Raw genomic sequence first — 25403 nt, forward strand, 5'->3', positions numbered from 1 at the left:
ACAACTCAACTTCAGAAGCTAATAACTATTGGAAGGATTAAGATTTTTTAATAGAAGAAATTTACAAATCTGTTTAACTTTCCGGAGCCAGTTGATATATATAAAAAAAAAAAAAGTTTTGGCCTGGAATACCCCTTTGACTATGTGGTTTTGCAGTAAAGCTGGAGTTTGTCTGATCATTGGTAATTGAACTTAAAGGGATACTCCACCCCTAGACATCTTATCCCCTATCCAAAGGATAGGGGATAAGATGTCTGATTGCTGGGGACCCCCTGCAATATAACATGCGGCACCCACCTGTTTCTGCTCCGGAAGCGCTGGAGGGTCTGGGTCCCAGCCACCGGAACGGAAGTTCAGCACGTCACGACTCCGCCCCCGTGTGACGTCACGCCCCGTTACCTCAATGCAAGTCTATGGGAGGGGGCATGACGGCTGTTGCCATGTTTTAAAATCCTAAAGCATATAAGAATATAGCCATATCTGGGAATAGCCAATATTTATGGTATATGTTGGTAAACTGTTCTGTCCACACAGCTCTCTGTCACCGTTTGGAGGTGGTTTCCCTGCAAGTCAGTAATTAAAAAAAACTTAAAGGGGTTCTCCTATGCTTACACATCTTATCCCCTATCCAAAGGATAGGGGATAAGATGCCTGATCGCGGGAGTCCCGCCGCTGGGGACGCCAGTGATCATGCACGTGACACCCCAATTGTAATCAGTCCCCAGAGCGTGTTCGCGACCACTGGGCCGGCGGCATGTGATGTCATGCCTCCGCCCCTGTGTGACGTCACGCTCCGCCCCTCAATACAAGCCTACGGGAGGGGGCATGATACCTATCACGGCCCCTCCTGTTGGCTTGCATTGAGGGGCGGAGCGTGACGTCACACGGGGGCGGAGGCGTGACATCACACGCCGCCGGCCCGGTGGTCGCCCGAAATCAGACCCGGAGCGAACACGCTCCGGGGACTGATTACAAACGGGGTGCCGCGTGCATGATCACGGGCGACCCCAGTGGTGGGACTCCTGCGATCAGGCATCTTATCACCTATCCTTTGGATAGGGGATAAGATGTGTAAGCACCGGAGAACCCCTTTAAGAACATGTCTGAAGAATTTAAAGGAAAACTGTCACATATTTTCTCGCCGCAATATCCACATGTACTGGTGGATAGTGCGGGAGACGCTGATTAAAACGAGCCCTACCTTGGTCTGATCCGCGCTGCCATTCGCCCGCACTTGTAGTTTTAATCTCTGTGTATATCCGTCTGTAACTGGCAAAGGCGGTGCTTCTGCGGGCTAACTGACACTGACGTCAGCGCTGCTCATGAATATTCATCCCTCCTGTTCTCCCTCTCTTCGCCGCTCCTAACCAGAGGGAGGGATGAATATTAATGAGCTGCGCTGGCGTCAGTGTCAGTTAGCCCGCAGAAGCACCGCCTTTGCCAGTTACAGCCGGATATACACAGAGATTAAAACTACAAGTGCGGGCGAACGGCGGCACGCATCAGACCAAGGTAGCGCTCATTTTAATCAGCGTCTCCCGCACTATCCACCAATATCGGAGAAAATATGTGACAGTTTTCCTTCAATAAGCCAAGCCAGAAACTCTCCCTCACGGGATTGTTACCCATCTGTAGACTGCTGTTTTGAGTTGTTGCCCCTTAAGCATGTTCATTAATCGGCACAGATTGCTAAGAGAATGGCATATCTGAGCCTGGTTATTTTCTATCATTGTACATCTATTTCTCAGGCTGTTATCATTGATGCAATTTTTTTTATTTATGCCACCTGAAGATACCTTCATCTTTTGGTAAAACACCTTGACTTGAGACTAGAACAAGCACAAGTTCTCTGCTGTGGCTAGGAAACCCCTGTGTTTCTGCTCATAGCAAATTTGCAGTGGGAAATACTGCTGCTATGAGCAGACACACTGAGCTACCTGGCTGCAGCAGGAAGCTTGCTCTAGTGACTGGTATCAGCGCATCCATAGCGTGAAATACACTGTGGATGCCCTATGTGTGACCCTACCCTTATGTGTATTATTTACTTGCACTTTGGTATCTACTTGACGGCCTTCACTCATTTGCTGCTTTTTTCTATTGGTGGTGTTTTGGACCATTTGGGATTTGTTCATATGTTCTAAAGGAAATATATACTGTATTTCATAGATTTATTTTTTTTATTCACTAAAGCCAGATACGGAAACTTGTTCTTTTTCTCTAACCTGTTTCTCTTTTCTGATCATTTTTTGTACATTTTTATGGGGGCTTCTGCCTTACCTGAGCTTTTTTTCAGCATTTAGAAATATTCTTGATAGCAAGCCCTGTGGACATAGGCAGCAATAGACTGGACCTGTCCCATTTACATGAATTGGAAACATGGCTGGACATGCTCTGTGATCTTCATACGGTTATTTAACAGGGAGAGGGAGGATAGGAGCTTCAGTTATTGTTGATACTGATTTCTCTGCTGGTTTTACCATTCACTGTAATGCTGTACAGATCACTTTCCAGCAGCCTCCTCCTTATTATCACAAACAAAACAGAAAGTATCAACTTTTAGGAGATTTATTTTTTATTTTTTTTAAACTTACTTTTGCTTATATGCGACCTATTTATCAAATAGTCACACGACCTTGATAAATAAATTGCAAATAAGCAAAACCCGGGAAACCCGCTTACAAAAGCATTTTTCAAAGCAGAAAATTTTTCCCTTATGTTAATAGCCAAAGTTCTTTATCTACCCTTTATTACAAATAGCGTTGCTAGAGAGTGACGGGGAGGGGGGCTTACCACATCGGGTGATAACCTGACTGTCCTTCCTGGCACTAAATAGCTAGGGATGTTACCTACCCTAAAATGTGCATGAAGCTGTATTACTATGGATGGTTTTATTTATTTATTTAAGGAAAAATTTTAGTGCCACATAACGGTTATTTACGTAGTCTGTAAAAATTCCTACACAATTATTTTGTGCTTTATTCTATTTTAACACCACATTAATTTTAAAATTTAGGGGGTACGCCAGCATGTACGGGTCCTAAAATTAAAGGAGATATCCAGTGGTGAACAACTTATCCCTTATCCTAAGGATAGGGATAAGTTGCAGATCGCGGGGGGTCCGACCGCTGGGGCCCCCCACGATCTCCTGTACGGGCCCCCGACAGCCCGCGGGAAGGTGGCGTGTCGACCCCCGCATGAAGTGGCGTCCGACACGCCCCCTCAATACAACTGTATGCCAGCTCTGCCATAGCGATGTATTGAGGGGGCGTGTCGGCCGCCGCTATCTGGCCGGAGAGCCTGGCCCCCGTACAGAGGGATCGCAGGGGGCCCCAGCGGTCAGACCCCCCGCGATCTCAAACTTATCCCCTATCCTTAGTATAGGGGATACGTTTTTCACCACTGGACTACCCCTTTAACAAGGTGTGCAGGGTGTATTTTCAACCTTAAAATGAATAGTTATTAGTTATATAATTACATTTTTTTATAATTAACATTAATACTACATTAATGTTAATTATAGAAAACTGAATTATATAATTAATATAATATTGTTTCATGATGAAGAACAAGAACAGTTGTTTAAGTGGGTGTTAATGTCCTTTTCTACGGACCAGCGAAGTTGGACCTGGAGTACATATGCAACTTTTTTTTTTTTATAAATAGCGACTATCGCATTTCATAAATACATGACCACTGCAAAGTAAAAAAAAAAAAATTGCTATGTGAGCAGATTTCAGAAATGTGCTTTGGAATAAGCAAAAATCAAAAAGTTGCAGCATGTGTACAAAAGTCACACGTTCAACTTTTTTATGCAAAAAAAAATAAAATCTACTACAGAGTAGCCAAAATGAAAACTGCAAGATTTCAGGATTATTTTAAAATACCGTATATACTAGAGTATAAGCAGAGTTTTTCAGCACGATTTTTCGTGCTGAAAACACCCCCCCCCCTTGGCTTATACTCGAGTGAACTCTCCACCCAGTCAGTGGTCTTCAACCTGCGGACCTCCAGATGTTTCAAAACTACAACTTCCAGCATGGCTGTCCGGGCATGCTGGGAGTTGTAGTTTTGAAACATCTGGAGGTCCGCAGGTTGAAGACCACTGCGGCCTTCGTCATCATCCAGACCCCCCTTTTAGTTTTGTACTCACTTCCGCTCGGCGGGACGTTAGGGTGAGCTGGTCCGGGCCATCGGTGCTGCAGGACCGTCCGGTGGGGAGGGATAGTCGTTCTGGGCTGTCCATCTTCACCGGGGGGGGGCCTCTTCTCCGCGCTTCGGGCCCGGCCCCAGAATAGTGATGTTGCCTTGACGACGACACACAGGGACGTGCATGAGCAACGTCCCTGTGCGTCGTCGTCAAGGCAACGCCTCTATTCCAGGCCCGAAGCCCGGAGAAGAGGCCCCCCCGGTGAAGATGGACAGCCCGGAACGACTATCCCTTCCCACCGGACGGTCCCTGCAGCACAGATGGCCCGGACCAGCTCACCCTAACGTCCCGCCGAGCGGAGGGGAGTACAAAACTAAAGGGGGTGAGGGGGGGGGGGGGGGGGGTCTGGATGAAGGCGAAGGCCTCAGTGGTCTTCAACCTGTGGACCTCCAGATGTTTCAAAAGTACAACTCCCAGCATGCCGGGAGTTGTAGTTTTGGAACATCTGGAGGTCCGCAGGTTGAAGACCACTGTAAATCAGACATTGACAAGCGTTGATGATGAAGGGGGGTGGGCTGATGACAGGCGGTGATGATGAAGGGGGGGGGTGGAATGATGACAGGGGGGGGGGGATGATGACAGGCGGTGATGATAAAGGGGGGTGGGTGGTATGATGACGGGGGGGATGATGACAGGGTAATGATGAGGGGGGATGATGACAGGGTAATGATGAAGGAGGGATGATGACAGGCGGTGATGATGAAGGGGGGGTGGGATGATGACAGGCGGTGATGATGATGAGGGTGTTAATGACGGGGGTCTGGATGATGACAGGGGGGGGATGATTTATTTCCCACCCTAGGCTTATAGTCGAGTCAATAACTTTTCCTGAGTTTTTGGGGTGAAATTAGGGGCCTCTGCTTATATTAGGGTCGGCCTATACTTGAGTATATACGGTGTATTCAAATGTAAAACTAGAAAAAACATAACCAAAAATATATTTAAGTAAAACTTAATTTAAACAATAGGTCATTTTCTGATGTGGTATGGTACAGGGATATTTGGTTTAGAGTTACACAATAGTTGTTTTTTAACTACTTTTTTCATATCAACTGGTGCCAGAAAGTTAAACAGATTTGTATATTACTTCTATTAAAAAATCTTAATTCTTCCAGTTCTCATCAACTGCTGAAGTTGAATTGTTCTTTTCTGTCTCTCTGCTGACACCTCTGTCTGTCTCAGGAACTGTCCAGAGCAGGATAGGTTTGCTATGGGGATTTGCTTCTACTCTGGACAGTTCCTGAGACAGACAGAGGTGTCAGCAGAGAGACAGAAAAGAAGAATTCAACTTTTTTAGTAGAAGTAATTTACAAATCTGTTAAACTTTTTGGAGGCAGGTATGAAAAAAAACTTGTTTTTCGACAAAATACTCTTAACTTTAACTCCAAACATGAAATATAAATGTTACCTGAATATGAATGTACAGCTATGAAACTGTGACTTTCCACTGGTGCCTTCAAGGACTGGGGTCCTAAGTTAAATTCTGAGCAAGGGCAACATCTGCAGAAAGAATGTATGTTTGTTTGTTTCCATGGGTTTTGTCCCACATTCCAAAATACAGTAGTAGGTTTTTCTGGAATGAGATGGTTTCACAATGTAAGTGATAAAAATATCTGTACAGAGTTGCAGAATATGTTGACACAATATAAATTGCATGTCCATATCACAGGACAGAATGATGCTCAGGACAATAGCTCTATAAAGTTCTTTTGTTTTGCGAATAATTTATATTGGGTGATCGTGTTTATCCGTCTTTATGTGAATGTAACCAGTTACTGCTTAGCTTTCCTTAGAGAATACATTGAGACTAGCGACATGAATTATGCAGAGTCTTTGTGACTGCAGTGGGGATTCCTTTCACAGCATTGCGGTATCATAGATCCGTCTGTTGTCAGTCATTACTTGGTATGTCTGACCAGGTTGCCTCTATATTATGTTCTCGGAAGCTATATGACTTACTTACAAGGTGGGTAGACTGACGTTGGTGTATAAATAGTGAGCCTGGAGCTCAGTTGACATAACAAGGATTACATTTCACTTGTAGTGCACCATGGGACCTGTTGAATAAATTATATGACAGCTACCAGAAGGCGTATCTGCATTCACAAGACTCTTCCACAAGTTTTTCACCTTCTGGCCAAGTTGTGGCTCACTTTATAGAACAATGCTTCGAGCGAGACTTACTGAGCAAAATGTGCCAAAAGTCTGTTGAAAATTGATCCATTTATGTGTTTTTGATAGTTTTGCACCTACCTTAACAGTTTTGATTATTCAAAAAAATGTCAGATTTATTAATCTCATGGACCATTTATTGGCGAATATAGTAAAGTATGCCAGCCAAGTGGTGGTGTAAGTGTCTTAACATATCAAGTAAGATAAGACCCCTCTCTTATGACATTGGCGCAGTTTCTGCCTATATGGTCTGGTTTGTCCTTTCTAAAGCTATAATGTGGTTTTGTAATGATTTTTTTATGTACATAATAATGGATATACAAAAATAGCTATATTATTATATACATAGTAGAAATGTTCAAGCATTTTATTTTTTTATTTATTTTTGCTGATCTTCTTAAAGGGGTTGTCCAGAAAAAGCAAAACAAGTGCTACCCCTGTCCTCAAATTGTTTGCGGTGTTACAACTTGGAGCTATTTATTTCAGTGGAACTGAGCTGTAATATCACACACAACCTGAGGACAGGTGTAGTGCATTTAAAAAAAAAGAAATTAGCTCCTTTTTTAATTTTTATTTATTTCTGGATAACCCCTTTACCCCCTTCCCGCCCTAGGATGTGTGGATACGTCCAAGTTGCCAGTATGAATACGTCCTAGCAATCTCCTTCACAGCACGATGTGCTGCAGGAGATCGCCAGTGGGACCCAGCTGTCAATCACAGCAGCTGCTGAGACTGGGATCGCGCTGGTCTCTGAAACATTACCCCCATAGATGCTGTGATCAGTCCTGATCATGCAATCTATGGGGTTGACAGGGGGAGGGGACCCCCCTGTCCACCAATGGCGATACTGCGATGCCATTGCGGGATCCCACTGGTTGCCATGGCAGCAGGAGGCCAGCTAAAGGCCTCCTGTCTGCCTAATACGGCAGCCTGTGATGTCCAGCCATAGGCTGGATCGCACAGGATGTTAGTCAGTGTAGTACTCAGTTATACTATGCTGCAGCAATTTTTCACACTATTTTGAGTTTTTCACAAAAAATGCTGCTTGAATCAACAAAGACTTACCACTAATATAAAGTACAATATGTCATAAAAAAAAAAAAAATATCTCCGAATCACATCGCTAAATGAAAGCATGTCTGAGGTATTACAATTTAAAGGGGTACTCCGGTGGAAAACTTTTTTTAAATCAACTGGTGCCAGAAAGTTAAATAACTTTGTATATTACTTCTATTAAAAAAATCTTAATCCTTCCAGTACTTATTAGCTGCTGAATACTACAGAGGAAAAAAAAAAGTTTTCCACCAGAGTACCCCTTTAAAGAGACACAGGAAAGATTTAGAAAAATTGGGCTTGGTCATTAAGGTAAAAACAGGTGGCATCCTTGAGGGGTTAAAGCGGATTAGCCATCAGGAAAACATGGTTGCAAATAAACTAATGGCAACATGGAGCTAGTTATCGTAATTTTGGGTGATTCTGGGTCCTTAACAGTGCTGAGATATTAATATGCAAATGATTCTCAAGTGCCCAGGGGGTGTTTTTCCTGCATGTCCAGAGCCCGGGTAAGTACAACCCATCTCCTCTTTGTCATCGCCCCACGGCCTGCTTACATCCACCTATGACATTTGACTGACAGCCACTAGATAAAGACGACATGGGTTTGACTTACCTGGGCACTTGCTGTGCTGGGAAATGCCCCCTGAGCATTTGAGCCTGGACTTGCAGCCGTAATACAGATGCAAAAATGTGTCTCTAATACACCAGCCTAAGGCTATTTCACACTGTATAATTTTTGTATTTATTTTGTACTAGTATTTGAAAGCTAAAACTATGTGGCCAACATATTGTTAAATGGGTACTCCAGTGGAAAACTATTTTTTTCGAATCAACTGGTGACAAAAAGTTAAGCAGATATGTAAATTACTTCTATTAAAAAAAATCTTAACTCTTCCAGTACTTATCAGCTGCTGTATGCTGCAGAGGATGTTGTGTAGTTCTTTTCAGTCTGACCACAGTGCTCTTTGCTGACACCTCTGTCCATGTCAGGAACTCTCCGGAGCAGGAGAGGTTTGCTATGGGGATTTGCTCCTGCTCAAGACAGTTCCTGACATGGACAGAGGTGTCAGCAGAGAGCACTGTGGTCAGATAGAAAAGAACAACTCAACTTCCTGTAGAGCATACAGCAGCTGAGAAGTACTGGAAGAATTAGTATTTTTTTAATAGAAGTACAGTGGTTCCCCGACATACGATCGGTTTAATATACGATGGCCTTGTTTCAACATACAATACTGCTGTGTGTCGGGGCCATTGCAAAAATGGCTATGCGGCAGCGCCGACTGCTTCAGCTGCTGCCGGATAGCCTGCTCAATGATACTGACATGTCCCTGCCGCTTCGGCCCGTCAGTTCAACGCTCCAGCCCGTCAGCCGCTTCTCTGCTGCTGCATCTTTTATGTCACCGCTGCCCTGCTCCATTGCTGTCATCACGTTGCCGCTCACGCCGCCCCATCGTTAAAAAGGGGCGATGTGATGACTGCGACAGTGCAGAGTAGCGGCGACTTAGTTATTCAGCAGCAGAGGAGCCGCTAACTGACGGGCCGGAGCGACTGGGACATGGAAGTATCATTGAGCATCCATGTACGACAAACACTCAAAATACGATGGTCCGCCTGGAATCAATTACCATCGTATGTTGAGAGACCGCTGTAATTTACAAATCTGTTTTACTTTCTGGTTCCAGTCGATATGAAAAAAAAATCGTTTTCCACTGGAGTACCCCTTTAACAGCATAATAGAAAGATTAGCACCTTTTCCTTGTTTTAGACCCTCTCCAAGTTTTTACTTGCACACACTGTTGCAGACCAGTAATACTACCAGCAGTATAGACCGAAATACTACCAAGTGGCCTAAAGCACTAGTATGGAGCCACGTGGCTGCTTTACAGGCTCCATCAGGTGCTGTAGTGATTCCCTGGAGACAAATGCCCTGTACATATAGATTTGTACCACAATCGCAGACACAAAGCCTCTGGATGAGATTGGGAGAACGGTAGAGGCCCCATGCACATGAATGGGTTCTTCAATTATACGACCATTTACATGAGTTCTGCAGCACACATATATATGTCCACCAGCTTACAAAACCACAGAAATTGCACATTTAGAATATTTCTGCAGAAACATTTGTAGTTTATACATTTCATAGTTTTCTTCTTTAGTGCATAAAACTTTTGGCTAAGGCCCCGTAAACATCATATTTACGGCATATGTTGGGCTAGCTTGTTTGGTGCATGTCTCAAAAGGGGCATAAGAACTAAAGCTTCACCAGAACTGTCCAATCTGATGGGATACTTTGTAAGGCTACGTTCACACTGCCAGCTGTCTCCGGCATTGTGAAGTCCGTTATCTTAGGATCGAGAAAAGTCAGAGAAAAATTGTAGTTTGCTAGTGAAAACATTTTTGTTTAGGAGTAGTTTAGAGACATAACATTCTTTCAGTCACGCTTGCCCTATTAATGAGATGAAAAAATATGCCAGGAATGAATTGTGTCTTGGTCAAGGGAAGCAGTGTTTGGGTGGCAAGAATAGCTGCATTGTTCTCTGTACTGTGGCAGGGTGGGTGAATGCCGTGTAGACGTCCTATTCTGCTTGTGTGTTTTTAACAAGCTCGGGAGTCAGTTAGGTGATAGACAATACACTTAGGCCCAAAAATAGAGATTTTCCCACAGCAACCAATCACAGCTTGGCTAACGAGCTTTGGTAAACTGAAACCTGAGCTGTGATTGGTTGTTGTGGGAAAATCACATTTTTTTTCTCTTTCACGGTTTGATAAATCTCCCTCTTAGTATTCAGGGTTTCTGCTGTTGTCAACTTGCTTCTGGTTATTGGTTTATATACCCAGCTTGCAAATTGAAGTTAAAGGGGTTATCCAGGAAAAAACTTTTTATTTATATATATATATATATATATATATATATATATATATATAACTGGCTCCAGAGTTATACAGATTTGTAAATTACTTCTATTAAAAAATCTTAATCCTTTCAGTAATTATGAGCTGCTGAAGTTGAGTTGTTCTTTTCTGTCTAAGTGCTCTCTGATGACACCTGTCTCAGGAACTGTCCAGCGTAGAAGCAAATTCCAATAGCAAACCTCTTCTACCTTGTGCAGTTCCCGAGACAAGCAGAGATGTCAGCAGAGAGCACTGTTGCCAGACAGAAAAGGACAACTCGACTTCAGCAGCTTTTAATTATTGGAAGGATTGATTTTTTTTTTTTATAGAAGTAATTTACAAATCTGTTTAACTTTCTGAAGATAGTTGATGTATACCGTATAAAAAAGTTTTTTTCCTGGAATACCCCTACGAATAGTCGTAGCCTTAGACTATATAGATGTCCATTTAATGTTTCCTTTTTGGCCAGCAGTTATACATCTGAGTAACCATATGTACTACAGTAACACAATCTATAACAGCATTGCTACATTGAGGTTAAGCATTAATGATTTTATTAAGGTATATACATTTTTACCTGGTGAAATTTGATGTTAACCATTAAATACAATAAATGTAGAGGTTAATCATTACATCTAGAAAAGAGCCATAGAAAGACTGTGATGATGATATTATTAATAAAAATAAAGTGTTAAGTGTTTTAGGCACTTTTATAAAAAATGACTGTAGTGCAGCAATGTGCCCAATTTTCTAAATAACTTATTTTGGATTTGATGTAGGAATATATTTACAGAGTACCTTTACTCCCCTCTCTCTGTATTCATAGCACTCCTCTTCAGCACAAGACCCAAAAGTTAAACAGATTTGTAAATTACATCTATTAATAAATCTTAATCCTTCCAGTAGTTATCAGCTGCTGAAGTTGAGTTGTTATTTTCCTTCTGACAACAGTGCTCTCTGCTGACACCTCTAATGCTTCGGACAGTTCCTGAGACAAGCAGAGGTGTCAGCAGAGAGCACTGTTGTCAGCAGCTAATTACTGGAAGGATTAAGATTTTTTTATAGCAGTAATTTACAAATCTAAGTAATTACTAGTTGATATAAAAAAATTCCCTGGAATACCTCTTTAAGGATTATTTTGGCCTCCTGACGTAGTGGAGAGTAGGATTTGTAGTTAGATTCCAACATGCCTGATCTTCTTGTTCACAAGGAGATAAACTGCTACTAAAGAGGTCCAGTGGTTTATTCCCCCCTCACCATTCATAACACATTTATTCTCTGTTTCCTATGAATGTTTTGGAAAGGGAGGTAGTAGGAGAAAATAAATTTAAAAAAGATATATATCTTTTGGCTGACTGCTATCTGAGGTGTATGGCCAGCTTTTCCCCATTACTATATCAAAGGCAATGGAACGGCAAACGGTAGCACTGCTTGTAATGCATCCACGCTGTGATGAGAAAATAACAAAAATACGTTTATTCAGTGAAGATAACAGTAAAAAGAAGAGACTGAAACAGACAGTTCAAAATGCTGTGTAGTGGCAAGTGCTGGGTTGTTGTAGCTAAGCTCCATTGAAGTGAATGGGATCTGATCAGCAGTAACCCAGCTCATGCCACTACACAGCATATGGAACTGTCTGCTTCTGTCTCTTTTAAGTGTCAATAAAGATTTCGCTGCTCTGGCACCCGGTTGTTCAGCAAGGAATGCCAGGTTACAGACCACGCACTGAGCAGATATTGGTGGCTCATTCTAAAAATAGGCCATCTATCACAAAGTCCTGGAAACACCCTTTAAAGGGGAACTCCAGTGGAAAACAAATGTTTTAAAATCAACTGATGCAAGAATTTTTTACAGATTTGTAAATTACTTCTATTTAAAAATCTTAATCCTTCCAGTACTTATCAGCTGCTGTATACTACAGAGAAAGTTGTGTAGTTCTTTTCAGTCTGACCAGTGTGCTCTCTGCTTACACTACACCTCTGTCCGTGTTAGGAACTGTCCAGAGTAGAAGCAAATCCCCATAGCAAATTTCTCCCGCTCTGGACAGTTCCTGACATTTACAGAGGTGTCAGCAGAGAGCACTGTAGTCAGACTGGAAAGAACTACACAACTTCCTGTGGAGCACACAGCAGCTAAGTGCTGGAATGATTAAGATTTTTAAATAGAAGTTTAACTTTCTGGTACCAGTTGATTTAAAAGTATTTTATACCGGACTACCCCTTTAATTTCTTAACGACAATGGATGTAAGTGTGCATCCTGATGCGTGTGTACTTCACACACCAGGACGTACATTTACGCCCTATACATGAACAGAGCACCGGAGTGGTGCAAACATTATTCATTGCAGGCTGATAGCAGCCGGGGACCTGCTGGTAATGGCGGACATCAGCGATCACACTGATGTCCACCATTAACCCCTCAGATGCCGTGATCAATACAGATCACGGCATCTGTGGCAGTGCAGAGGTTGTAATGGCTGATCTGATCACCCGCGGCATTAGAACAGCCAAGATGGTGGATGTAAGTCCCCTCACCTGCCTCCGATGCTCTCCCAGGGTTTTCTGCTCTGAACTGCCTTCCAGCGGACCAGAGCAGAAGATGCTAATGATTGCTAAAGATAGTGTCCTATGGGGACATATAGAGTTAAAAACAAAAGTAAAAAAAATCCTAAAAACCCTTTTTTAAATCACCCCTTTCCCCGTCTTACTAAAAAAAAAAAAGCGTCAAAATAATTATTAAACATATTTGGAATTGCTGTGTGCATAAATGTCTGATCTATCAAAATATAATGTTAATGATCCCGTACGGTGAACAGTGTAAATGTAAAAGAAAGTCCAAAATTGCTACTTTTTTGTCACATTACATTCCCAAAATTTTTTCATGAAAAGTGATTTAAAACTGAGCCCTCACACATCCCCGTATACAGAAAGATGACAGTTATATGTGGTCAAAATAGGGCAATTTTAAACATACTTATTTTGTAAAAAAAAAAAAAAACGTTTGAGACTTTATAAAAGCAGTACAATAATAGAAATGTATGTAACCAATAATCATGGGGATCATTTTAATCGTATTGACCCAGAGAATCAAGAAAACATGTAATTTTTACTGTAAATGTACAGCGTGAAAACGAAACCCTCCATAATTAGCAAAATTGCGGTTTTCATTAACCCCTTAAGGACCAAGGACGTACCAGTACGTCCTTGGTCCTGCTCTCCTGATATAACGCGGGGTTACACGGTAACCCCGCATCATATCACGGCGGGCCCGGCATCATAGTGAAGCCGGGACCCGCCTCTAATAGCGCGCAGCGCCGATCGCGGCTAAAAGCGAAAGTTGCCGGTTAACTCAGTGGGCTGTTCGGGATAGCCGCGGCGAAATCTTGGCATCCCGAACAGCTTACAGGACAGCGGGAGGGCCCCTACCTGCCTCCTCGCTGTCCGATCGCCGAATGACTGCTCAGTGCCTGAGATCCAGGTATGAGCAATCATGCGGCAGAATCATCGATCACTGGTTTCCTATGAGGAAGCATTGATCAATGATGAAGATCAGTGTGTGCAGTGTTATAGGTCCCTATGGGAAATATAACACTGCAAAAAAAAACTGGAAAAAAAAAGTGAGTAAAGATCATTTAACTCCTTCCCTATTAAAAGTTTGAATCACCCCCCTTTTCCCATAAAAAAAAAACCAGTGTAAATAAAAATAAAAATAAACATATGTGGTATCACCGCGTGCGGAAATGTCCGAATTATAAAAATATATCATTAATTAAACCGCTCGGTCAATGGCGTGCGCGCAAAAAAAAATTCCAAAGTCCAAAATAGTGCATTTTTGGTCACTTTTTATATAATTTAAAAATGAATAAAAAGCGATCAATAAGTCCTATCAATGCAAAAATGGTACCGTTAAAAACTTCAGATCACGGCGCAAAAAAATGAGCCCTCATACCGCCCCATACACGGAAAAATAAAAAAGTTATAGGGGTCAGAAGATGACAATTTTAAACGTATTAATTTTCCTGCATGTAGTTATGATTTTTTCCAGAAGTCCGACAAAATCAAGCCTATATAAGTAGGGTATCATTTTAATCGTATGGACCTACAGAATAAAGATAAGGTGTCATTTTTACCGAAAAATGTACTACGTAGAAACGGAAGCCCCCTAAAGTTACAAAACGGCGTTTTTTTTCTTCAATTTTGTCGCACAATGATTTTTTTTTCCCGTTTCACCGTAGATTTTTGGGTAAAATGACTGACGTCATTACAAAGTAGAATTGGTGGCGCAAAAAATAAGCCATCATATGGATTTTTAGGTGCAAAATTGAAAGAGTTATGATTTTGTAAAGGCAAGGAGCAAAAAACCAAAATGCAAAAACGGAAAACCCCCCGGTCCTTGAGGGGTTAAAATTTGATCACACAAATGATAATTTTTTTTGGTTTCCCTTACATTTTATGGTAAAATGAGTGATGTCATTACAAAGTACAATTGGTCACGCAAAAAAAAAAAAAAAAAGCAAGCCCTCGTATGGGTCTGTGGATGGAAATATAAAAGAGTTTTATGAATTTTCAAAGGCAAGGAGGAAAAAATGATAACACACAAATAACATTGACCTTGTCCTTAAAGGGGTACTCCGGTGGTCAACGTGCTTTTCCCTTTTCTGACTTCTGGCTACTCTATTTCCGTTCTTTGTTGTCTTTTTATCCCCCACTTTGTTTTCCTATCTTTGCTTCTTTTTCCTGTTTCTTGCTGTGCTAAAAACTACAAATCCCAGCATGCCACATGCCTTGCTGGTTTGGGTCGGCTCCTCTTTTTTTTTTTTTGTTCCGCCCCTTACCCATCCTACTATTTTCCCGGGTCAGCCCCCTTATATGCAGCACACTAATATAATCAGCCTTGGTTGGGATACACGGTCATACACACACACAAAAGGGACTACAACTCCCAGCATGTCATTCAGGAGTCTTCAGTCTGTGGTATAACACCAGCATGCTGCCTCTGTAGTCTCCTGGGGGTTGTAGTTCACCACATCTCTATAGGGCATACACCAGTGTTTCCCAACCAGGGTGCCTCCAGGTGTTGCAAAACTACAACTCCCAGCATGCCCTGACAGCCTTTGAGCATGCTAGGAGTTGTAGTTTTGCAACAGCTGGAGGCACACTGGTTGGGAAACACTGGTGTAACATGATGTGTATGCTGAATAGGCTAGAACAGTGTTTCCCAACCGGTGTGCCTCCAGCTGTTGCAAATCTACAACTCCCAGCATGCCCAAAGTCTGTCAGGGCATGCTGGGAGTTGTAATTTTGCAACAGCTGGAGGCGCACTGGTGTGTAAACACTAGCATACACACACACACACACACACAACAGGGACTACAACTCCCAGCATGTGTCATTCAGGAGTCCCCCCTCCCCTTTCATATATAGAAATCATTCCCAGTATGAGATTTACTCCCCTGCACCTTCTCATCCTCCCCTGCACCTTCTCATCCTCCCCTTCAGATAACACTTATCTTCTCTGCGTTCCTTCTCCTGTGCAGACCTGCGTCCTTAGAATGCAGAGCAGGGGGGGGGGGAGGTGAGGAGCTGTGTACTCAGCTGGATGAGATGAGGGGGCGTGGCTTATTTCTCATGCAGACAGAGAAGAAAAAAAAAGCTGTGACCTCTTGTCCACAACAGACTCAGAACTGTGGACGACAGTAAAAGAAAATCCTCTGAACTACAGAACTTCCTGCCCAACAAACAGGTAAGAAAAACACATACATGCTGCCAAAACATATAACACATGTATATTGCAAAAAAACTAAACTTACAAAGAAGATGCCATATAGTCAAAAAAATTAACAACCGTACCCCTTAAGAACCAATACAAATAAACCTGTACGCCCCTGAAAGACCAGGCCTGTTTTTTCAAATCGGGGATGTCTATCTTTATTAGAGAATAACTCTGGTAACGTTTTGCCAATCATGATAATTCTGACATTGTTTTTTTGTCACAAGTTGTCCTTCATGTACATAGTAAAAGTAAGCCGATATCATTTGTAGTTTTTTTTTACAATGCAAAAAATCATGACATTTTTTCAAAAAATTTAGATTTTTTTGCTATTTTAACACTAATAGTTGACATATATTTATTTATAGTTACTGACCAAATAGTTTATGAAACTTATACTTTCAGATGTCTACTTTATTTTGACATCATTTTTTTGTTTTTAATTTACATTTTAAATTAATTAGAATCCTAACAATTTAACTTGAAATTTAGAAAATTTGAAAAGTACATCTTTTTTTATGTGCTATGCAAGGTTTGCAGAAATTAAAAGGTAGTAGAACATAGGAACACCCCCCCCCCCCCAAATGACCCCATTTTAAAAACTAGACCCCTCAAGGTATTCACTAGGGGGTACAATGAGTATTTTAATACCATAGTTTTTTGCAGGAATTATTCGAAATTTGCAGTTTTTTTGTACATCACTTCTGATATTGAAAGAAATGCACCCTATATTTTATTTAGCTGCTTGTCCCATGTTCGGAAATACCCCCGTATAGGCCATATATGGTTCCTTGGCCGCGTGGTAGGACCCAGAAGGAGAGGAGCTCCATTTGGCTTTCAGGGCATAATAGTACCCCACCCCTACAAGTGACCCCATTTATATACCGCACCCCTACAAGTTATTGGCTGGACCAGGGACCTCTCTGATTGGTCCTTGGTCGGCTAGCAGTATAACGCATCTGTCTGTGACAGTTAAGGCTCCTGATGGATATATCCGCCATGTTGTGGGAATAAGCACCCGCTCATGGCGAATATATCCATCACTGCTGCGGCTGGGTAGCTCAGTGTGTCCACTCATAACTGCCGGCGGGAAATCCGCCGCTATGAGTGGACACACAAAGCTACCCAGCCGCAGCAGCGAGCTCATTACCGTGACTGCTGCATAATGTGTAGGATCACATGGTGGACATACACAGCATATTACATGCTGCGGATGTCCACATTGCGATCCTACACATTGTTTTTTTTTTTTTATTAGATTCATTTAATAAATGTATTTGTAATATATATATATATATATATATATTTTTACACTTTTTAATGCTTTGGAATACTTAGTATTCCAAAGCATTGCAGTTATATGCTGCCTGCCAGTTTTCACTAGCAGGCAATACCCAGGGCAGACCTGGGGGTCTTTGTAGGACCCCTGGCTGCCCAGGTATGCAGCAGCACCCCGCGATGCTCCGGGGTGCTGCAGGAGACACAGAGGGAGCCCCCTCTGTCAGAACTCCTTACAGCACGCGGTCAGAAGTAAGGCTGTAAGGGTTAAACTGTCGGGAGTGAAGTGAACTTCACTCCCAGCAATGCGGCAGGCCCCGGCCAGCCGCGGCCGCACACAGCACCCCGCGATTGCGATGCGGGGTGCTGCAGAGGAGACAGAGGGAGCCCGCTCCCTCTGTCATAACACTTACAGCCCGCGGTCACTTCCGACCGCGGCTGTAAGGGATAAAACTGCCGGGACCAAAGTTTACTTCAGTCCTGGCAGTGCAGCAGGGTCCCGGCTGTGTGATACAGCCGAGTCCCTGCCGCGATCTCGTGGGTGCACTGGGCAGCACCCACGAGAATAATGGACGAGTATAGACGTCCAGGTGCCGGAACGCCCGCCAACCTGGACGTCTATACTCGTCCATGGTCGTTATTGGGTTAAGGTCAAAAGGGGCTGTGTCCTTAAGGAGTTAAATGAAACTAATGGACAGAACATTGCTGGTAGGTTTGCCAGCTGATCACAAGCCATCACTCAAACTTCCAATCACAGCCCTTGTGATTTTTTAAATGAGCTGTGGCAATTCTTTATATACAAGTAGTATTGCCTAGTATTGTGCAGTAGTTTATGATTTCTTATATTTGCATCTCATCTGATTACAGTCTATTCCGTCTGATAGGTAGGCCTGTCGCCTGTACAATACAGTACTTGTGCCTCTGATTTTACAGCCTGTTTACATCTGTGTTATGGAATTTTGTAACAAAAAGAAACCAGTGTCAGATCTGTCACATGACAATCACTGGTGATGATTGAGGACCTGTTTAGCTTTAACCCCTTGGGGACCGAGACCATTTTGACCTAAGGACCAGAGCAATTTTTGCAATTCTGACCACTGTCACTTTAAGCATTAATAACTCTGGGATGCTTGTACTTATGAATTTGATTCAGAGAATGTTTTTTTTGGTGACACATTCTACTTTGTGTAAGTGGTACATTTTCGTTGATACTTAATTTCTTGGTGAAAGATTCCAAAATTTAGCATTTTTCTAACTTTGAAGCTCTCTGCTTGTAAGGAAAATAGACATTCCAAATAAATTATATATTGATTCACATATACAATATGTCTACTTTATATTTCCATCATAAAGTTGACATGTTTTTACTTTTTGAAGACATCACAGGGCTTCAAAGTATAGCAGCAATTTTCCAATTTTTCAAGTAAATTTCAAAATAGGAATTTTTCAGGGACCAGTTCAGTTTTGAAGTGAATTTGAGGGTCTTTATGTTAGAAATACCCCATAATGGAACTTATTATGAAAACTGAACCCCTCAACATATTCAAAATGACATTCAGAAAGTTTGTTAACCCTTTAGGTGTTTCACAGGGATAGCAGCAAATTGAAGGCAAAAATTCAAAATCTTCATTTTACACTAACATGTTCTTGTAGACCCATATTTTTATTTTTACAAGGGGTAAAAGCAGAAAAAGCCCCCCAAAATATGTAACCAAGTTTCTCTTGAGTAAGGAAATAACTCATATGTGTATGTCAAGTGTTTTGTGGGTTTACTAGAGGGCTCAGAAGTGAAGGCGCAACAATGAGCTTTTGGAGAGTGAATTTTGCTGAAATGGTTTTTGGAGGGCATGTCACATTTAGGAAGCCCATATGGTGTCAGAACAGCGAAAAACACCCCACATGGTATACTATTTGGGGAACTACACCTCTCAAGGAACATAACAAGGAGTACAGTGAGCCTTAACACCTCACAGGTGTTTGACGAATTTTCAATAAAGTTGGACGTGAAAATGAAACATTTTATTTTTTTTCACTAAAATGCTGGTTACCCCAAATTTTTCATTTTCACAAGGGGTAATAGGTGAAAATGTCCCCCAAAATTTGAAACACCATTTATCTTGAGTAAGGAAATATATAATTTATGGATGTTACGTGCTCTGTGGGTGCACTAGAGGGCTCAGAAGGGAAGGAGCGACATTGGGCTTTTGGAAAGTGAAATTTGTTGAAATGGTTTTTGGGGGGCATGTCTCATTTAGGAAGCCCCCATGGTGCCAGAACAGCGAAAAACACCCCACATGGCACACTATTTGGGAAACTAGACCACTCAAGAAACGTAACAGGGTGCAGTGAGCATTTACACCCCACTGGCGTTTGACAGAGCTTTGTAACAGTGGGCTGTGCAAATAAAAAAATTACATTCTTAATTTTCACAGACCACTGTTCCAAAAATCTGTCAGTCACATGTGGGGTGTTAAGGCTCACTATACCCCTTGTTACGTTCCGTGAGGGGTGTAGTTTCAAAAATGGGGTCACATGTGGGTATTTATTTTGCGTTTATGTCAGAACCGATGTAACCAGCAGCCACCCCTGTGCAAATCACCAGTTTAGGCCTCAAATGTACATGGCGCTTTCTCACTCCTGAGCCCTGTTGTGCGCCCGCAGAGAATTTTACGTCCACATATGGGGTATTTCCGTACTTGGGAGAAATTGTGTTACAAATTTTTATGAAAAGAATAGGGCAACACCAGCATGTTAGAGTAAAAAAAAAATTTTTTTACACTAACATGCTGGTGTAGATCCCAACTTTACCTTTCATAAGGGGTAAAAGGAGAAAAAGCCCCTCAAATTTTTAGCGCAATTTCTCCCGAGTGCGCCGATACCCCATGTGTGGCCCTATACTTGCAATACGACAGGGCTCTGAAGTGAGAGAGCGCCATGTGCATTTGAGGCCTAAATTAAGGATTTTCATAGGGGTGTACCCGGATGCAAGCATTACTCTTGCCTCTTCCACCAAAAATGCCGTACGTCAGTTTTCCCCAAACAGGGTGCCTCCAGCTGTTGCAAAACACCCAACATGCCTGGACAGTCAATAGCTGTCCGGCAATACTGGGAGTTATTTTGCAAGGGCGGGGGGGGGGGGGGCATTGGAGACAGTGTAAGGGTGTAGTGTATATGTAGTGTTTTACTCTTTATTTAGGGGTAGTGTTTTTAGTGTACATTTACACGGGCGGAGATTTACCGCTGCAGCGGAAAATTTGCCGCATCTCAAACTTGAAGCGGGAAACTTGCTGTAAACCCTCGCGCATATGAATGTACCGTGTACATTCATGTTGGGGAGGGGGTGGAGGGGGGGAAACTACAACTCCCAGCATGCACTGACAGACCATGCATGCTGGGAGTTATAGTTATGCAACAGCTGGAGGCACACTGGTTGGCATTGGGAAACACTGAGTCAGGTAACAGACTACTGCAGTGTTTCCGCACCACTGTCTGTTTCCTAACTCAGACGGTGGTCTGTCAGCGCAAGCTAGGAGTTATAGTTTTGCAACAGCAGGAGGCACACAGGTTAGGAAACACTGAGTTAAAAAACAGACAATGTTTCTCAACCAGTGCGCCTCCAGTTGTTGCAATACTACAGCTCCCAGCATGCCCAGACAGCCGAAGGGCATGTTGGGAGTTGTACTTATGCAAAAACTGGAGAACAGTTAGAGACCACTTTGTAGTGGTCTCCAAACTGTAGCCCTACAGATATTGCAAGACTTCAACTCCAAGCATGCCCAGACTGCCCAGGCATGCTGGGAGCTGTAGTTCGGCAACATCTGAAGGGCCAAATGTTGCCGAACTACAACTACCAGCATGCCTGGACAGTCTCGGCATGCTTTGAATTGACATCTGGAGTGCTACAGTTTGGACACCTCTGTATAGTGGTCTCCAAACTGTGCCCATCCAGATGCTGCAAAACTACAACTTCCAGCATGCCGAGACTGTCCAAGCATGCTGTGAGTTGTAGTTCTGCAACATCTGGAGAGCCAGATGTTACAGAACTACAACTCCCAGCATGCCTGGGCATGCTGAGAGTTTGTTTTGCAACATCTGGAAGGACACTGGTCTCCAAACTGTGGCCCTCCAGATGTTGCAAAACTACAACATTGGGACATCCCTACTTTAAAGTGAATGGAGCCAAGTTGTAATACCACACAAGCTGAGGACAGGTGTGGTGCTGTTTTTGGAACAAAATTGCTCTATTTTTGTGTTTGTGGAAAACCCCTTTAATTGTTTTTTTTTTTTTTTACTGAAATGCAGCCCTGCATTCAATGCCATTCTACCTGTAAAGAACAATGGAATATGCAATACAGATGTATTTTTGTTTGATTAGTTTTTCCTTAATTGTTTTTAAACTGTATAGCATACTTTATAATTCTGCTCTGGGCCCCCACTTCTTGTCTTGCAAAGTTTACACCCCAGGGTGAGGACTGGTAATGTTTACACCCCAGGGTGAGGACTGGTAATGTTTACACCCCAGGGTGAGGACTGGTAATGTTTACACCCCAGGGTGAGGACTGGTAATGTTTACACCCCAGGGTGAGGACTGGTAATGTTTACACCCCAGGGTGAGGACTGGTAATGTTTACACCCCAGGGTGAGGACTGGTAATGTTTACACCCCAGGGTGAGGACTGGTAATGTTTACACCCCAGGGTGAGGACTGGTAATGTTTACACCCCAGGGTGAGGACTGGTAATGTTTACACCCCAGGGTGAGGACTGGTAATGTTTACACCCCAGGGTGAGGACTGGTAATGTTTACACCCCAGGGTGAGGACTGGTAATGTTTACACCCCAGGGTGATGACTGGTTTCCAGTTATGTTGTCACAAAATTTTTACTGCTCTTGGGACAGATTTACTGTCAGTCCTGTGACATTAAGATCTACAAAAAATCATGGAGCATCAGAGTAATAGGGCCCATATTAAATGGCAAGCTATAAAGGGATCTTCATGAAGCTCCTTTAAAGAAGTACTCTGCTACTTTAAATGTAACCCTTATTTAACTCTCTATATAAAGTTAGCTTTCTTTTTACTATATTTCCATTACTTTATACAAGCAGTTCCTCTGCTTTTTTCCCTGCTGGAAGTAGAATTACTGTTGACCCCCATTGTTGTATATAGCGATGGCCATTTTGTGACAACACATTATGAACGGCCATCATTTGGATGGCTTTGGCCTATTCAACAGAGACTGCTGTCAGCCAACCCACTGAATTATTATGCATAATATATCAGCAAACTCCTACGACCCCTCCAATCAGTGATGGCTCCAGATACATGCATAAGGAGAAGCCAGCTGCCACCCCATAATCACATACTCCCCCCACCCCCCTTCCCTCAACCCTTCTAGCCAAGGCTAAGTCCCAAAGGCATGCGTACTTAGTATTCTGAAGACCTCTCCCACCCCCAATTGTGGGTCCCGGAATTCTGGAGATGACTAGGGGCATGCAGTATGCAAATGAAGAAGGCTTTTATTTTAGGGAGGGATCCAAAGTGCTGGACGTTCCTTGATGACATGGCTGGGGATTTGGCTGGCTGTGCCGCTGGGCAACGGAAGAGTACAAGGCTTCATGGGATTTAAAATCTTTTCACTGTGCTCAGCCAGGAAGTTGCCCAGATAAGACCCTTTGTAATTGGGCTCTTCAGGGTGTCCAGGAATGGGGGATTTTTTCAAAATTGACCAAGAAAGGCAAGGATAAGCCATACCTACGCAAGTTTTTTTTTAAATTTTTTATTCAACTTTGACCCCAGATGGTAGTTATTTTCTTAAGAAGAGGTAACATAGTTTTTAAATTTGTGATCCAAAATATTTTGTTTTATGCACTCTTCCATTGTTCGTTAGAGGGTTCTGAATTTGAAAGGGAAAAAAAAAATTACCCTATTGACCTGTCAGGCAGGGAGGATCAGATTACTAGCTGAAGTGCAGCATACGAGAGGCGGAGCATTTAAAGTAATTATTAACGTGATATCATTTGACTTATGGGATGATGTACTCCTTTACCACTGTCCACAGCACACCATGCAATGCAGGTAGACAGCAGGCCTGTCCGTAAACTTTCCTCAGTGATCAAACAAAACAGGGGCCGCAGATACACATGGCCAGGAAAACTCACGGTCAGATTTCAAGATCAGGTAACGCAGGTATAATAGGTCATTTCGATTAATTGGTCCATGTGTAACTTTGTTAATGACCAAGAGGACATTGTTTGTTTATGTATTCTGTGTGTCACAGGTGTTGCCATTGACTTTACTACTACAGTGAATTGTTTGTATTCTAGCACTATTTAAACATTTTTCTTACCCTTTTTATTTTTTTATTGCTATATTATGATCTGTGCCCACATAATATAGTAATTCATTAAAAACATATAACTAGACATTGGTAAAAGGTTTTTAAAACATTGTGACATTTGTTGTCTGTCTTTTCCTCCATTCTGTGCACTGTATCATCTTCCTCCTTTCGTTCTGTAAGTTGAGAGAGATGGCTAAAACTTAAAGAATTTTTTTTATTTTTTTTTAAATACAGAATAATTCCATGGAAAGACTTTTCACATGTGGGCATATCCTAAGCATATATTTTGGCCAGGTGCAACTTGAACAAAACTTTGTGGATGAATAAATTGATGTGAATATTACGGTATTTACAGCGTAGTACTGTTATTAGTTTGTTCTGTCACAATGAATTTCATTACAAAAACTATAAATTAGTCTTCTTCTTATCATGGATAAGCAATGCAGCACCAACATGTAAAATCCATTCATTTAAATGCCATTAAACATTTCAAACAGTTTTTGCAACGTGAACACAGGATATACGACCAAAAAATGCAGGAGACTCACACCCCAATACTCGCATGAATTTCATGTGTGTATGGTTTGTGTATTACATGTTGTTCTTAGGCTTTCTAGTTTTGGCATTCTGCTTGTAATGTTCTATTTTGGCATCTATAAGGTTTGCAATGCAATGAATTTTTACTAGCAGGAAACATAGACTAGATTGTTGGGATTTTGTAAAATGCTCTTACTGGCAGCAGGATGTACAGCTTAAATGACTTTTCTTTATAATATATATTAAAATGGCCACGTAGTTCAAAGAAGCCTTCAATTATGCATCAGAAACCGGTCATTGTGAAGCTTTACAAGGCTTGTTTATTCAGCATACTTCTTATTAGTCAGGTATTGAGTGGCCTTTCTCTAAACAGTTTTTTTCTTCATGCCTATAAAGATACTTGGATACCTGATGTGATGAGTCTATTGTCTTAGGTATGCCCATAGACATTAGCATTCATAGGTATTTAGTTGGCATTTATAAGGTTCACACTTCAGGATGCTCCATCACAGGATCCATTTATGTTGCATTTATGAGCAGACAAAAAATACCACCAATCCTACAAAATAAACAGACACTAGACAGATACCTGACAAACCCTGTTGAAGTGAATGTGATTTCTCGGGATTCCGAATGGAGCACCGACGATAGTGGAAAGCCAGCTTAAGGCTGGTTTTGTTTTCTTTTATGATCTCAAATAAGCAGCACATTAGGTGGCAATTATTGTCTGTCTCTCTAATACTGTCTAATAATGTCTGTCATTTTGCATTGGCTTATTTAGGGCTCACTTACACTGCACAGCCTGCAAACGTGCATGGAGGCTATGTGGCTTGCTTATACTGAGCCACAGTATTTCCTTGCGCTAATGTACAAAAGCAATGCGTCCAGCAGGGGATGGTACATTCATACTTATATAGAGTCAAATGGAGCATGCTATTTACGGTATATATATCTCAAATTGTGCCATAATCCAGTTGTCCTCAATCACTGCTTGCTTTTTCAAATTATTATAATTATTTTTTATTTTTTATTTTTTTTTTGTTATTCAAAGCATTCTATAAGCTATACATATGGTCTATCTTTGCTGCAACTTAATAAACAAACAATGACTGGTGGATCAATGAGCAGTTGGCAGTCAGGCTTTAAAAGATA

At 42.0% G+C, this 25403-nt stretch overlaps 1 protein-coding gene and 1 long non-coding RNA gene across 4 annotated transcripts in view; one reads left to right on the forward strand and one right to left on the reverse strand.

Moving 5' to 3' along the window:
- LOC130274748 (uncharacterized) overlaps positions 1-506 on the reverse strand; it is a 75816-nt gene extending 75310 nt beyond the window's left edge. The window contains exon 1 of the long non-coding RNA XR_008844468.1: positions 298-506. This is a non-coding gene — a long non-coding RNA (uncharacterized LOC130274748). The remainder of the gene's footprint in view (positions 1-297) is intronic.
- Positions 1-25403, forward strand: part of LOC130274696 (tight junction protein ZO-2-like) — a 192671-nt gene that overhangs the window by 72455 nt on the left and 94813 nt on the right. The window contains exon 1 of one of the 3 annotated variants that reach the window (XM_056523052.1): positions 1328-1512. The exons of the other annotated variants lie outside the window; for them this stretch is intronic. The gene's annotated coding sequence lies outside the window, so the exon portion shown is untranslated. Of the gene's footprint in view, positions 1-1327; positions 1513-25403 lie in introns of those variants that run through there. 3 annotated transcript variants of the gene reach the window in all.

This window comes from Hyla sarda, chromosome 1 (genome assembly GCF_029499605.1).
Source record: "Hyla sarda isolate aHylSar1 chromosome 1, aHylSar1.hap1, whole genome shotgun sequence".
Taxonomy (NCBI): domain Eukaryota; kingdom Metazoa; phylum Chordata; class Amphibia; order Anura; family Hylidae; genus Hyla; species Hyla sarda.